This window comes from Lygodium microphyllum, chromosome 19, assembly GCF_053477565.2.
Source record: "Lygodium microphyllum isolate KBCC chromosome 19, Lygodium_microphyllum_v1.1.10, whole genome shotgun sequence".
Lineage (NCBI taxonomy): Eukaryota > Viridiplantae > Streptophyta > Polypodiopsida > Schizaeales > Lygodiaceae > Lygodium > Lygodium microphyllum.
Window position 1 is genome coordinate 132,058,463 of NC_141153.1, and position 14,354 is coordinate 132,072,816.

Sequence of the window (14,354 nt, forward strand, 5' to 3'; positions counted from 1 at the left end):
GACATCTTACTATTACAGGAGCACAAGCTCACCCCCGTCCAGGCCCAGCGGGTAGAGAAGGTACTCCCAGGCAGTTCACACACTTACTGGGAGTACTCTATTAGTGCCCACGGCAGGAGTGGAGGTGTATGCACCTCGATTGGCCCGAACCTCTTGGCCCGAGCCTCACCGCTTGTGTACGGGACCATGGGACGATTGTGGCAGGGAGGGTTCTATGGATCAGATTGGATATTGGGGACTCGTGCCTTGGAGTCCTCAATGTCTATGCCCCTACTAAGGTCAAGGCACGCAGCAATTCTAGGTGGAGATTGCAACAGCATCCCAGAGGTGGACTCCCGGATTGTTTGAGGAGACTTCAACAACCTAGAGGCCTTACAGGACCAGCAAGGTAGAGGCAGAAATTACCAAGGCATGGCTAGGAAGGAGCAGGAGGCATGGAAGGTCTTCCTACTGGCAGTAGGAGCACGCGATGCTTGGAGAGACCCAGCTTTCCACAGGAGGGAGAGATCATTGGACTTCTCGAGGGGATACAGGCGGCTAGGCGGAATCTTGCTGAAGCGGTTGGATACATTCTATGTGGGAGAGTGGGGATGCTCTCGCGGAGGCCAGATACGACAGTTGGCTGGTACCACTCTGTCCGATCACTATCCGTTTCTCCCGATACTTGATCCCTTAGCATCTTCCCTAGACACACAATCCTGTCGGATCCCTAACTCGATCTACAGGAGAGATGAGGTGAAGAGATAGATTGAGCAGATTTGGACTAGGGAGTAGGGCAAGAGGGGCCGGATTGCAGAGGAGACTGCAGAGGTCCTAGCCAAGTTGAGCAGTATCTGCCAAGAGGCAGCCCTACAGGTCAGATAGCAGAGCTGGGAGGAGGAGAGAGCACTCCAGCGGGACCTAGCAGCCACGCAAAGATTACTACAGGAGGCACAAGAGGTGCACGCACAAGCAGCCATCTTTGGCCTAGAGGACAAGCGCTCGGAGTTCTCATTCTATACCTCAGAAGCCTACTGGGCACGAAAGGGAGACACGATGGACAAGGATTTTTCCAAGTACATCAGCCCCGCACCTTAGGAGAGTAGATACGCAGCCTTTGGGATCAGATGGGAGGATTCGCTCTAGCCTAGATGAGGTGATGGAGATTGCCACTGACTACTACAGACGCCTTTTCCAGCAAGAGACAACCTCAGCCAGAGGACAACGATGTAGACAGCAGGTCTAGGATCACATATCATCCCTCGTCACAAAGGAGATGGGACGCTACCTCCTAGACCCCTTCGCAGAGAAGGAATTAGAGGAGGCTTTCCACACTCAGGACAGGCGGAAATGCCCGGCAGAGGATGGCCTCTCTAAGGCCTTCTTCACCACTTATTGGGAGGTAGTGAAGGACCCCTTACTGCAAGCTTTTGTAACCAGCCTTCATCCTGAGGATGGGTGGTAAATCCCTGATTACAACTTAATTACAGCAGCAAACAGTTAATGCAAATCTGAAAAAACAAATTTACCTACTAATCTTGGACAATGCACACCCAATTCACCCCAAAATTGGCACCTCTTCCGGTATTTCTTTAGCTTTATTGAAGAAGAAGTTGATTTACAATGGGATTCTCCCGATCCCTTTCGGTATTCCAACTCCCCTTGCTGTACAAAATCACCAACAAGTCCTTAGTCTGATTTGCCCCTTAATTTAGGCAATCAATTGGCCTTCACCCGCTTTGATGGAGATGAAAAATGCCCCAAATTCAATTATTTGTTGGTTCCTCCACTTGAATAGGCTAAAAACAGCTTCAATCCTGTTGAATCCAAGTCTTGGAGCTTCCAATTTCTAGCACACTTCCCGAGGCTGTTGTTAACCCTAGTTTCTGTTGCTGCAGGTTAGGGTTTACAGTAGAGAAATCTGAAATTTCTCAGCCTCCAAGGGTCCAAATGCTAAGATCTTCGGAGCAAGGCTGTGAAATGGCAAGAGATGAAATGGAAAGCTGTAGAGAGAGAAAATTCAGAGTTTTGTCGCGAAGAATGACTGAAAATCAGTCAAATGCAAGCTGCCTAACCACAACAGTTTCTAGATGCAAAGAATTGAAGAAAATCAGTCATTTACTGCTCTTGCCCTGTCTCAACAAACTATGGATGTTGTCTCCTGCTATTTATTGGTCTTCTCTTGCCCTTGCCAGCCTCAGAAGGTCCTTCAATGGCTGCAAATTAGACCAGTAGCCTTCCCTCATTCTCTGTTGCAAGCTGAATTTATAAAAATGGTTCTCTCCAACCTCTAAAGACGTTTTTTAGTCTTGCATGGGCATTTTTGACAAGTGGCAGCCTTCCCAAATGCATTTTCTGGCATTTTCCATGATTAAATATTAATTTACAGCCTTTAAATACTGAAAATTAATCTAATAATTATTTCACTGCCCTAAAAAATAATCTAATTGGCCAATAATTAAATTGGCTAGGCAACTTCCATTCCCGAGTGTCTCTACACCATCTTTGACCATCAGATTGACATTAGGTACCATTAAACACCACTTTTCTCAACTGACACTTATGGCCAAAGGGATGACCTAGGCCAACAACTGGCACCAGACACCACCAAGTACCTGTGCGGCATAACTTATAGCAACTTTTTCCTTTGACATCCCGTAATTTCTTCGGATCTCAATCTCGTAAATTTACTTTAATCCCAATTGCACCTCACATGTGCAACATTTACTTAATCATGTGATCAAAAATTAATCCACATGTTAAGTGAGGTTTCAAAAATACATGTTCTCATGACAATCCTCCCCCTAGAAATCCTTGCAATCGTCCTTGATTGCACTGCCAAATGCATCAAAGTAAAGTACTATGCTGGAATTTCCATAGGGCATCATAGTCAACACAACATTGCGCACTGTTGTTCAACCATTTCTATGCCCAACATATGCTGAAAATTACCAGCCAACATAACATAGCATAAGACTCGCAAAGAATCTCAATTATCATGTGACATGTCCATTTCTCATGAGCTCAACTCATTTGGCAAAACCAACCCATAGCATAGCATAACCAAGCATAAACGATGGCTAAAACATCAATGGAGTCATAACATATGTTGTTGTCCATGGAACTAGATGTAAACCATTGAAAACTGAGCATAATCTGATCATAAACTGATCACTTGCTAATTTGAGAACTGATCACAAACTGCTGCAAATGTGGCCCCAAACTGATCACAAAGTCATTGCAAAAACTGACCAGCAACAATCAGTGCAAAAACTAATGCACAACTGATCCAAAAAGTGACCATAAACGGTTCTCAAGCTGATCAAAAACTAACCTGAAACTTATCAGAATTTTGTCTCAAAATTGAGGCAAAATTCATGCTAAATTGATCATAAGCTGATGCAAAAGTATAGTTCCAATGACCGGGTGAAACCCATACTAATCTGCATACATCTCACAGTGACTAGTACAATAAGTAGTGATCTCATGGCAAACATATTGTCAACACAGTACCTTGGATGCATGCTGAATACATCCCAAATCCACTACATACGAGAGCTGTCCATAACTGGAGGAAGGGAAGCGCTACCTCCTCCTTGAGCATCAAGCAATACTCTAAACCCTTGCTCTGCTGAACCTAACGGAGCCGGAACTAAAGTCGGCTCTAACTGAAAGATATCTAGATAAAGTTGCAACAACTGAGGATGGTCTGTCAAGTCATCCTCTTCCATCCATTTGGCATTCATCGGTGAATAATTTTGAAATTTCACAAGTATCTCCTAGAAACTTTACCTTTGACCTTTCTTTCCTTATGTGCCAAAATCTGCTCAAGTACCAAAATCTCATCTAGCTCCTCAACCTCAGGCTGAATTTCAGCAGACGTATCCTTTGGCACATCACCATGAAAAGGCCTCAACAAGCTAACATGAAAGGCATTGTGTATCCGCCAATGTGGAGGTAATTTCAGCCGATATGCCGCATCGTTGATCTTCTCTAATACTTGGAAGGGCCCATAGTATCTCATACTCAACTTCGGATACAATCTTTCTCTTCCTTTCATCTTTTTCAGCCTTGCCTTTTCAAAACGCAGCAATACATGATCACCCTCTGCAAACTGCAAAGCACATCTGTGGCGATCAACTGCCCTCTTTTGCTTTTCTTGCGATCTCTGAAGTGCATATTTTATCTTTGCATAGGCTACATCCAAGTTTTCCACATAATGATCAGCCTCAAAGATCTTATCCTTAGTTTGCAGAATAGGTGGTACCTCCTTGCCACCCTCAACCACTTCAAATGGAGCTTTGCCCGTAGAACTATGTATTGTGTTATTGTAAGCAAACTCAACCAAGGGAAAGTACTTCTCCCACTCTGTCTTGTGGTCTGAAACGTAGCACCTCAAAAGATCTAACACTGTGGAATTTGCTTCCTCAGACTGACCATCTGTCTTCAGATGGAAGGATGATGAGAATTTCAACGTGATACCCATATTCTCAAACAAGCCCTTCCAAAATAAACTAGTCATCCGAGGGTCTTGATCACTAATGATCGACTCTGGCATACCATGATAATTAAAGATGTGCTGTAAAAACAATCATGCCATATGATCAGCTTTTATTTTCTTCCTCACCGGAATGAAATGGGCTTGTTTGCTAAACATGCAAATGATAGTCCATATCCCATCATTCCCTGTAGGTGTCTTAGGAAGCTCAAAAATAAAGTTCATCGCAATGCTCTGTCAAGGCCTATCTGGAATAAGCAAGGGCTGCAATAAACCCGGCATCTTTTTCCTATCATGCTTTGCCTTCTGGCATACGATGCATGTCTTAACAAACTGTTTTACATCATGCCTCAAAGCTGGCCAATAAAAGAAATGCTCCACTGCCTTGACCGTGGCATCAATAGCTCTATGTTCTGCATACGAAGAAACATGACTTTCAGAGATAACTCTAGGCCTTAACCGCTTTGTGACACATAGTCGTCCATGCATCATCAGAAATCCATCTCTTAGCACAAAGTGTTCATGCCTTTGGCCATTGCAATGCTGATCATAAACATTAGCAAAGTCCAAATCAACAACATATTGCTCTCTCGTGGCATCCAACTCAATGTGATAAACCATGCTGATGGCTGAAATTTGTGGCTTACGTGACAGTGCATCAGCCACAATATTCTTTTTACCATCAACACGTACAATCTGAAAATGAAACATAGAGAGAAAATTTGCCCATCTCATATGCTTCTCTGACAACTTTGTCTGCGTCAAAAAGTACCTCAAAGTTTGATGGTCTGTCTACACTGTAAAATCAGTCCCCCAACAAATAATGTTTCCACGTAGACAGTGCATGAATTACAGCCAAGAGCTCTTTCTCATAGACCTCCAAATTCTTTTCTGCACCGTGGAGAATTTGGCTCTCATAAGCCACAACTCAGTCATCCTACATAAGAACAGCCCCAATGCTATTACCACATGCATCACATTGAACTATGAATGACTTCCTTAGATTGGGCAACATAAGCACAAGATCTGAATTCATCTTTTCCTTCAACTTTTCAAATGCTGAAATTTCCACTGTTGTCCATCTAAATGACACATCCTTCTTCTGCGGGGCATGCAATGGAGATGCAATTCTAGCAAACCCGCGTATATACTTCCTGTAGTAAGATTATAAACCCAAGAAGCTGTGGATCTCATGCACATTCCTCAAAGGTGGTCATGATCATATCACCTCAACCTTTGCAGGGTCCATGCAAATACCATCAGTTGATACAATATGCCCCAAAAAGTGGATTTCATGCAAGAAGAATTCACTTTTCTTGTCAATGATAACCAGTCTATGCTCGCGTAATTCATTGAACACAATGTCCAAGTGTTTTCTATGCTCTGCCTCGTTCTTTGAATAGACAATCATGTCATCAAAGAAAGTGCCCCAAATCCTCTATGTGGCCTGAAGGTACGATCCATCATCCAATTAAAAGTGGCAGGAGCATTTGTAAGTCCAAAAGGCATAACAAGAAACTCATACGATCCAAAAGATGACTTGAAAGTTGTCTTAGACATATCTTCCGGTCTAATGCGTATCTGATGATACCCGCTTTTCAAATCTATACGGCTAAATATGACTGCCCCTTGCAATCTATCCATAACATCATCGATCTGAGGAATGGGAAAGCAATTCTTTATTGTGATCTTGTTCAAAGCACGATAATCAATGCACATACGCCATGAACCATCCTTTTTCTACACCAAAAGCACTGGAGAATAAAAAGGAGATGAGCTCGGCTGAATCAACCCTTTTTCTAACAGCTTATTTACCTGACTCATAATCTCCTCTAGTTGGGTTGTATTGACTCTGTAGGATGGCTTATTAGATGGGCTACTTCCAGGGATAAGATCTATGCCATGATCTTCTGGCCTTTCAGGCGGTAGCTACCCTGGAAGTGACTAAGAGAAGCAATCAGCGTACATTTTCAGAAATGGCATGCGATCCTTCTCTAACTTAGACATGTTCCCAACATTCTCACTATCATCTTTATCCTTAGTAAAAACCAAGTACGCTGAAAGATTATTTTTCATTACTTTAGAAAAGGCAACTGCAAATACAACAAGGAAAGATTCACCTTTTAACTTTACATCAAGTGTGAGTACCTTTCCCTTATGCTGAATAGTGATCTTTTTTGCACAAGAATCAATCACTGCATGCATACAGTGACACCATGGCATACCAAGCAATAAATCACAACCCTCAAGTAGAGCAATGAGCTCTTCATTGTCCACATATCCTTGCATGTGCAACCGAAGCTTTCCAATGAGCGGTGTGACAAGCTCTGCATGGCCTTTACATGCCATTCCAACTTCCCCCATGGGTCCCATCTCATCCTCTCTGATGCCTAGACGAGCAACCATGTCAACAGAGATGAAGTTGGCTCATGCACCATTATCAAAGAAAATCAATGCATGTTGATCCCTAATTTTTGCCCCATGCTCTGCACAACTCAACAACATCATCATTGGACTAATCACTAATAACATCGGGCACCAATCCCACTGATGTTTTAGGCTTCTTTCCTTTAGAATCTCCTTGATTTTCTGATATTCCAGATTACTGCCTATTGGGACAGTCCCTTGCAATGTGACCGTCTTGTTCACAAATAAAACATTTATTTGCAGCCTTATTTGCCCCATCAATTCCCTACGTTTTGCCAATGTTTTCGAGCCCTTTCTTTGTTGTTTTGGCCTCTTTTCACACTTATTTTCAGATCTACCCCTTTTCTCAGCCTTAAACACCTTTTTATTCGGCTTCTCCCTACTCTCTAGAATCCTTCCCATGCAGCAAAGCATCGGCTGTAGCAGCAATCTCTATAAGCCGAGACATGCTAGACACGGTGGATTTAATGCAAAAATCCCTGATTCCTTTGGGCATCCCACAAACATATTTTTCCACTTGCTCATGAAGGGGTACAGGGAAATAAGAAGTAATAGGCAGCAATGCATCCCAAAACTTCTTATTATATTGCTCCAAATTCTTACAGTCCTTAACATCCAGCTTACTCCAAGCTATCATGATGTCCACCTCAAGGGTACTTGTCAACCAATTCGATGGAAACATTTGCTTGAATTGTACCCACGTTGACGGTGCTCTACCTTGCATCAAAAGAGTGGACCACCACTCTAATGCATTCCCTTTCAAGAAAGTGGCTGCCTTTCGAATCTTTGAGGACTCCGTGAAGTTCCCCCCTGAATAGGCCGCATCAAACTGCTGAATGAAAGTCAAAGCTTTCAGCCTATCTTGTACACCGCTGAAGGACTCAAACTTCACTCCTTTTCCAACCTCATCATAGTCTTTTGCTACCCCTTTGGGTGTCAAGTTGTCATACACTAGCTGCTACAAAAAGGGTGCATTTTCTGAATTTACATCAAAACCAACGCCAAACGGAGCATTTCCATGACCAACATTCATTCCTTGGGCCCCATAAGCATTCGGGGGTGCAAATGCAGTACCAAACATGCTACTTTTTGCCCCAGGAATCAAGCCAATGCTACCATACATAGGGTTTTGTATATTTCCAACCACACCCGAATACATTGGGCCTTGCACTCCATGCATTGGTTGCTGCATACCATAGGGATTTGTGCCATACATTCCCATATGTGGTCCTTGTCCAACCATAGTATGAAAAATCGTACTTCCACCAAAATATCATAGTTGTCCCATCATAGCATGCACGCCTGGCTGTCCAAAATCCATCGGATTGGCACTTCTGTGATGGCCTTACATCCTGTAGGTACCAACTATTTTATTTCATTAGCATCTCTGGGAGCTTCAAATGAAGGGTTTGGCATTATCTTTGGTGCATCTTGCTGTCCCGAAGGTGTAGAAGAAATCCCCTTCTTCTTGCCTTTGTTGTCCTTCTTTGAAGCATTCAAATATCGGGTAAATTCAGGATCCTTTGCCAATTCAGAAGAGAGGTTTGTTGCTGTCCTCATCCGATTCTTGAACTGGTCATCAAATTCCTCTTCACTTTGCTGGTCATCAGCCTCCTTATGCCTTGAAGACCGTACATCTTACCCAAAGGCAACATTTTCAGCTTGCTATCCATGGTCTAAGCCTTGTCCAAGGTCAGGCATTGTATTTTCTTCATTCCCATGTGAATGTTCATATTGAGAGGCATCATCATTCCTTGAGTCCATCTCACTGTATGAAGACAAATTGCTGTAATTTCTCAGCTGAGAGTAAAAACCAGCACTAGCACAAAGCTTTGGCTTGCAATCAGATGCCTTGGGCCCACCAAATCAAGGGATTGTGAGTGGTATCCCGGCAATGGAACCATGTAACCAACCTTCCTTCTGAGGATGGGTGGTAAATCCCTGATTACAACTTAATTACAGCAGCAAACAGTTAATGCAAATCTAAAAATACAAATTTACCTACTGATCTTGGACAATGCAAACCTGGTTCGCCCCAAAATTGGCACCCTTTTTGGTATTTCTTTATCTTTATTGAAGAAGAAGTTGATTTACAATGGGATTCTCACAATCCCTTTTGGTATTCCAACTCCCCTTGCTGTACAAAATCAACAGCACGTTCTTAATCTGATTCGCCCCTTGATTCGGGCAATAAATTGGCCTTCACCCGAATTGATGGAGATGGAAAATGCCCCTTATTTGCTGGTCCCTCCCCTTGAATAGGCTAAAAACAGCTTCAGTCCTGTTGAATCCAAGTCTTGGAGCTTCCAATTTCTAGCACACTTCCCGAGGCTACTACTAAACCCTAATTTCTGCTACTGCAGATTAGGATTTACAACAGAGAAATCTCAAATTTCTCAGCCTCTAGGGGTCCAAATGCTGAGATCTTCGGAGCAAGGCTGTGAAATGGTTGGGAGATGAGATAGAAAGCTGTAGAGAGAAAATTCAAAGTTTTGTCGAGAAGAATAACTAAAAATCAGTCAAATGCAGCTGCTGCCTTGTCACAATAGCTTCTAGATGCAAAGAATTGAAGAAAATCAGTCATTTACTGCTATTGCCTTGTCTCAACAACCTATAGATGCTATCTCCTACTGTTGATTGGTCTTCTTCTGCCCTTGGCAGCCTCAGAAGGTCCTTCAATGGTTGCAAATCAAACCAATAGCCTCCCCGCCCTCTCTCTTGCAGGCTGAATTTATAAAAATGCCTCTCTCCAGCCTCTAAAGACGTTTTTCAGTCTTGCATGGGCATTTTTGACAAGTGGCAACCTTCCCAAATGGTTTTTCCAACATTTTCCATGATTAAATATTAATTTACAGCCTTTAAATACTGAAAATTAATCTAATAATTATTTCGGTGCCCTGAAAAATAATCTAACTGGCCAATAATTAACGTGGCTAGGTAACTTCCATTTCCAAATGTCTCTGCGCCATCTTTGACCATCAGATTGGTGTTAGGTACCATTAAACGCCACTTCTCTTGTGTCATCAACTAACACTTATGACCAAATGGATGACCTAGGCCAACAACTGGCACCGGATACCACCAAGTACTTGTGCGGCATAACTTATAGCAACTTTTGCCTTTGACATCCCGTGATTTCTTCGGATCTCGGGCTCGTAAATTTACTTTAACTCCAGTTGCACCTCACATGTGCAACATTTACTTAATCATGTGATTAAAAATTAATCCACATGTTAAGTAAGGTTTCAAAAATACATGTCCTCATGATAGCTTTCCAGGAGATTTTCAACTCACGACGGATGCCAAGGAGTCTATCAGCAAGTCTTATCAGTCTCCTCCCCAAAGGGAGGGACCGGTTGGAGCTATCCCAGTGGAGACCGATCACCCTATTGTCAGTAGCCTATAAGTCACTGGCAAAGATGATTGGTAGGTGACTCCACCTCGTGCTCCCAAACATCATTCATGACACACAGACAAGCTTTGTCCAGGATAGGAGCATCCTGGACAATGTCTTTACCTTCTTTGAGGCGACAAAGTGGGCCCAACACAGTGGTCAGGGATTGGTTATACTACTCCTAGACTTCAAGAAAGCCTATGACAGGGTGGACTGGGACTTCTTGGAGGGCACCATGGTGAGGTTGGGCTTCCCCCATGCATGGATCTGCGGGGTCTCTACACTTTATAGATTGGCTACCAGCAGAGTTCTCATAGGTGGCCAACGAGGGGAGGAGTTTTGGCTAGAGAGATCGGTACGGTAGGGCTGCCCACTAGCCCCATATCTGTTCCTACTCTTTGTAGACGCGATGTCTCACTTCCTTAGATCACGTGTGAGCGGGTTATGTTGCCTCCGAATTCTGGTGAGAGAGGAGACAGAGCTGCTAGACTCAGAGTATGCACATGATACAACACTTTACATAGAGGACGATGAGTTGATGTCGGAGAGAGTGAGACTAGCTCTCGAGGTGTTCTGTATTGCAGTGGCGGGAGCAAAAATCAACTGGCGAAAGTCGGTCGGTTTCCTCACAAACCCGGACTCTAGTATGGAGTGGGCGTCCAGTTGGGATTTAGATGGTGGGTGTGCAAAGGGCAAACCGTCTGTTACCTAGGGTTCCAGGTGGGACTCGACATCACTCCCGTCTAGCAGTTTCTTCCAGTCCTCGACTCTATTCGGAGGAAGCTGACCTACTAGCATACTGCTCGCCTTTTCCTAGCAAGCTGAGCTCTGGTGGTTAACCAGGTCCTCCTAGCGACGGCTTGGTACATCGCCTCGTGTTGATGCTTCTCCTTGTCCTGTGTAGTTCAACTTCGCCGCCTAGTGCAGGATTTCCTCTAGGCTGGGTCAGACAGTTCCAAGGACTCTCGGGCCAAGGTGGCGTGGGCGACCATCATCCAACATCAATCAGAGGGTGAGCTTGGAATCATAGACCCAAAGTATCAGAGTCTGGCCCTTTTGGGTAAGCTAATAGTCCGCGGTCTCACACTAGGAGGACAAACTTGGAAGGTCCTATTGCAGGAGAGTCTCCAGGAGTCTAGACCGAGGCTTTAATGGTGATTGGAGGCCATCCTTGAGATGGATCTTCACGAGACCCAAATCACGCCCCCCCAGATCCCCTTTCCTACGAAGCTTACTTCGTGTGTGGCAAGGCCTCCCTAAGGTCCTAATTCAGAGCCCCCCAGGCTGCCAAGAGGAGGTAGACCACCAGCCGGTGATTTGGAATCCCCAGGTCGGAGATCAAGAGACGGTACAGATTGGCAAGCGCCCCCACATCCAGTGGGTTGGCTAGCCCGCCGGCCCGCACCATGAGGACCTGGCGGGAGGTATACAAGATGGTGGACGAGGAGGTGTTGTAGCGGACATTAGGTTGCCAAAGAGAAGTTGAGTTGAGGAGAAGGGAGATTGACGCAGCAATACCCTAGGAGTGGCTTGGTCCCCCAATACGAGAGCCGGTAGAGCCCGAGGAGGTATGGACCACTAAGTTTTCACCAACAGGTATCCCCCTACAAGTGGCAGGTAGAGTGGGCGGCACTCCACATAGGACTTTCTTCACCATGCAGGAGGGGGGGCGTCTGGCCCTTGACAGAGGGCAGTAGGATGAGGGGATAACTGTCCTTTCGTAGAGGAGGATTGGAGTGGTGGGCCTTTAGGTGAAGACATGGTGGCTGGACCCCTATGTTTTCTAGAAGGAGCTCCAGGAGTGGCGCCTCTAGATTTGGGAGGGCAGGCCACTTGACGAGCTGGAATGGGATCCAAGAGAGTGGCTATGGCCGGCCACTGCAGTCGCCAAGAAGCCATCGAGGTTCTTGGAGACCAGGATTGGCAGACATGTACTGATGCAGGAGGACATGGAATGGGCGCCGCCCCATAGCAGGTACTGGGCAAAGCACAGCATCATGGACGCTTTCTAATGAACGTTTTGGCGCCGCCTATGGGACAGCTGGAGGCCGAGGAGGGTATCCTATTTCTTATGGATGGTGGCACCTGGAGGCTTGGCGGTGGGGAGTTGGTTAGCCTAGATGCAGAAGGATGGAGGGTGTAAACGTTGCACATAGCAGCTTCTGGAAACTCCAAAGCACTGCCTTTGATCGTGTGAGGTGGCACAGCTTGTGTGGAGAGGAGCATGCCATATCCTCCGCTATATAGCACCCAGCCTTGGATGTATCTCATGGGGAGCTTTCTGCTGGCAGACAGTCAGCCAAGGCTATCACCTTCTGTATGAGGCTGGGATGCAAGACACGATATTTTTTATTAAGGCTGGGTCGTACACAATGGTCGGCTTAGAGGCTCTACCCATCCACCAGGTACTGGAGCCCACAGTAGACCGCTCTGAGGTATGGAAGATCGTAGAGAGTCTCACTGGATGGCATATCTGGAAGGCGCAATGTCAGGAGATTTTTGGCGGGAAGAGACTTTCTCTAAAGGCGACTTTAGCAAAGCTCTGGACCTCCATCATCCACTCCCTTCGCGGCCAAATGGGACCAGGTGCAGGGCGAGTCTCGAGCTCGTCAGGAGCTCCGTTTTCATTCCATGCACACTTGCGGCAGTAGAACCTGTTTTTCGTGATGCACGCAAGCAGCCCCAGATGGCGATACACCCCCCCTCCATGGCTTCTTGCCCCCATCCCTCTAGACCACCCTAAGAGGCTTGTATACTTGATATATCTGTGACTCTGCATCAGCTCCAACTAGTCTGTTGAGCATGAGCGCTTCTTTGTATTCAGGTTTTTTCTTAACTAATATAACTAGCCACACTTTATTTGCAAAAAAAAAGTAGTTTGGAATTTGAGATTTACCAAATGACACTCAAGAGGTAGAAAATTCAAGGCCTCACACAAGCCATGACCATGATAGAGACTATGATGAAGGGAGTACCCCCTGAGTGGTGGAGGACAACTGCAGATACCTCTTAAGACTTGGATAAGTTTCTTTTCCAAAAGAGACATTCTACTTAGAATGATTATGACCAATGGAGAGAGAGCTATATCTTCACAATCAAGGAGGATGGCATATTTATGTGGAAGGACTTGGATTATTCAAAGTTTATAGGTTGCTCTCATTAGAAGATCAAAGCAATGGCTCTTCACAACACTATGCTTGGATGATAGGTTCAAACCTAGGAAGATTTCACCCTTCTTAGCTTACACAAGGCATTTCTTGACCTTCTAGGCTTAAGTTTTGGAGAACATTGAATGATAGCTCTAGACCTAGGAAGATTCCACCCTTCATGTGATTAGTAATGTAATGATACACTAGAAGATATCACAGAGAGAGTACGAACGTGAATACACAATGAACTCAGGCAATATGAAATGAAGAAGATGATGAATGAATAAAGAGAGAGCAAGGAAGGGATACATGTGCTAGGCTCAAGGAGTGGAGGCTGTCCAACAGCCACTGCCTCTTGTAGAAGCAGGCTGACTGGAGAGTGTCACCCTCTAATTACAGATCCCAGGTGCAGCAAACCACCAATGTTGATGCAGAAATCTAATATAGACCACTTTGGGAGCATCGTAGATGAAGAGGACTGTCAAATGTAGCAGGTCTCAAGAGGATAGCTGTTGACTAAAGGCTGAAGACAGCAGGGAGCAGGCTGGACTTATGAACACAGCAAGTGTGATGGCTGGAGAGGTAAAACACGGGTATGAAGCTCGGTGATAGCCTTACAAAGTCTGAGAAGCAGCTCGTGGACAAAACACAGAAATAAGGAGTGGCTGCAGATGAGAAGACAGTATGCTACAAAGGCTGGAGATGTAGGCAACAGCAGCCTATGATGCACGAGGAGCAGACACGGCCACTTTTGAGAGTTGGAGATATAGGTGATAGCTCCTAGAGGTATGGTAGGCTGCAGCAGCAGGCAACAGCCTAGACAGCAGCAAATGAGAGGAAAATGATGAGGTTTATGGAGGAGAGCTGGCACTGAAGGTAGAGAGAGTGAGGAATAAAAGGGATGAAA

General features: G+C 45.0%; 1 protein-coding gene across 6 annotated transcripts in view; it reads right to left on the reverse strand.

Annotated features, from left to right (window-relative positions):
- Window positions 1-14,354, reverse strand: part of LOC148020394 (uncharacterized) — a 101,471-nt gene that overhangs the window by 26,283 nt on the left and 60,834 nt on the right. The gene's annotated exons all lie outside the window — the stretch shown is intronic.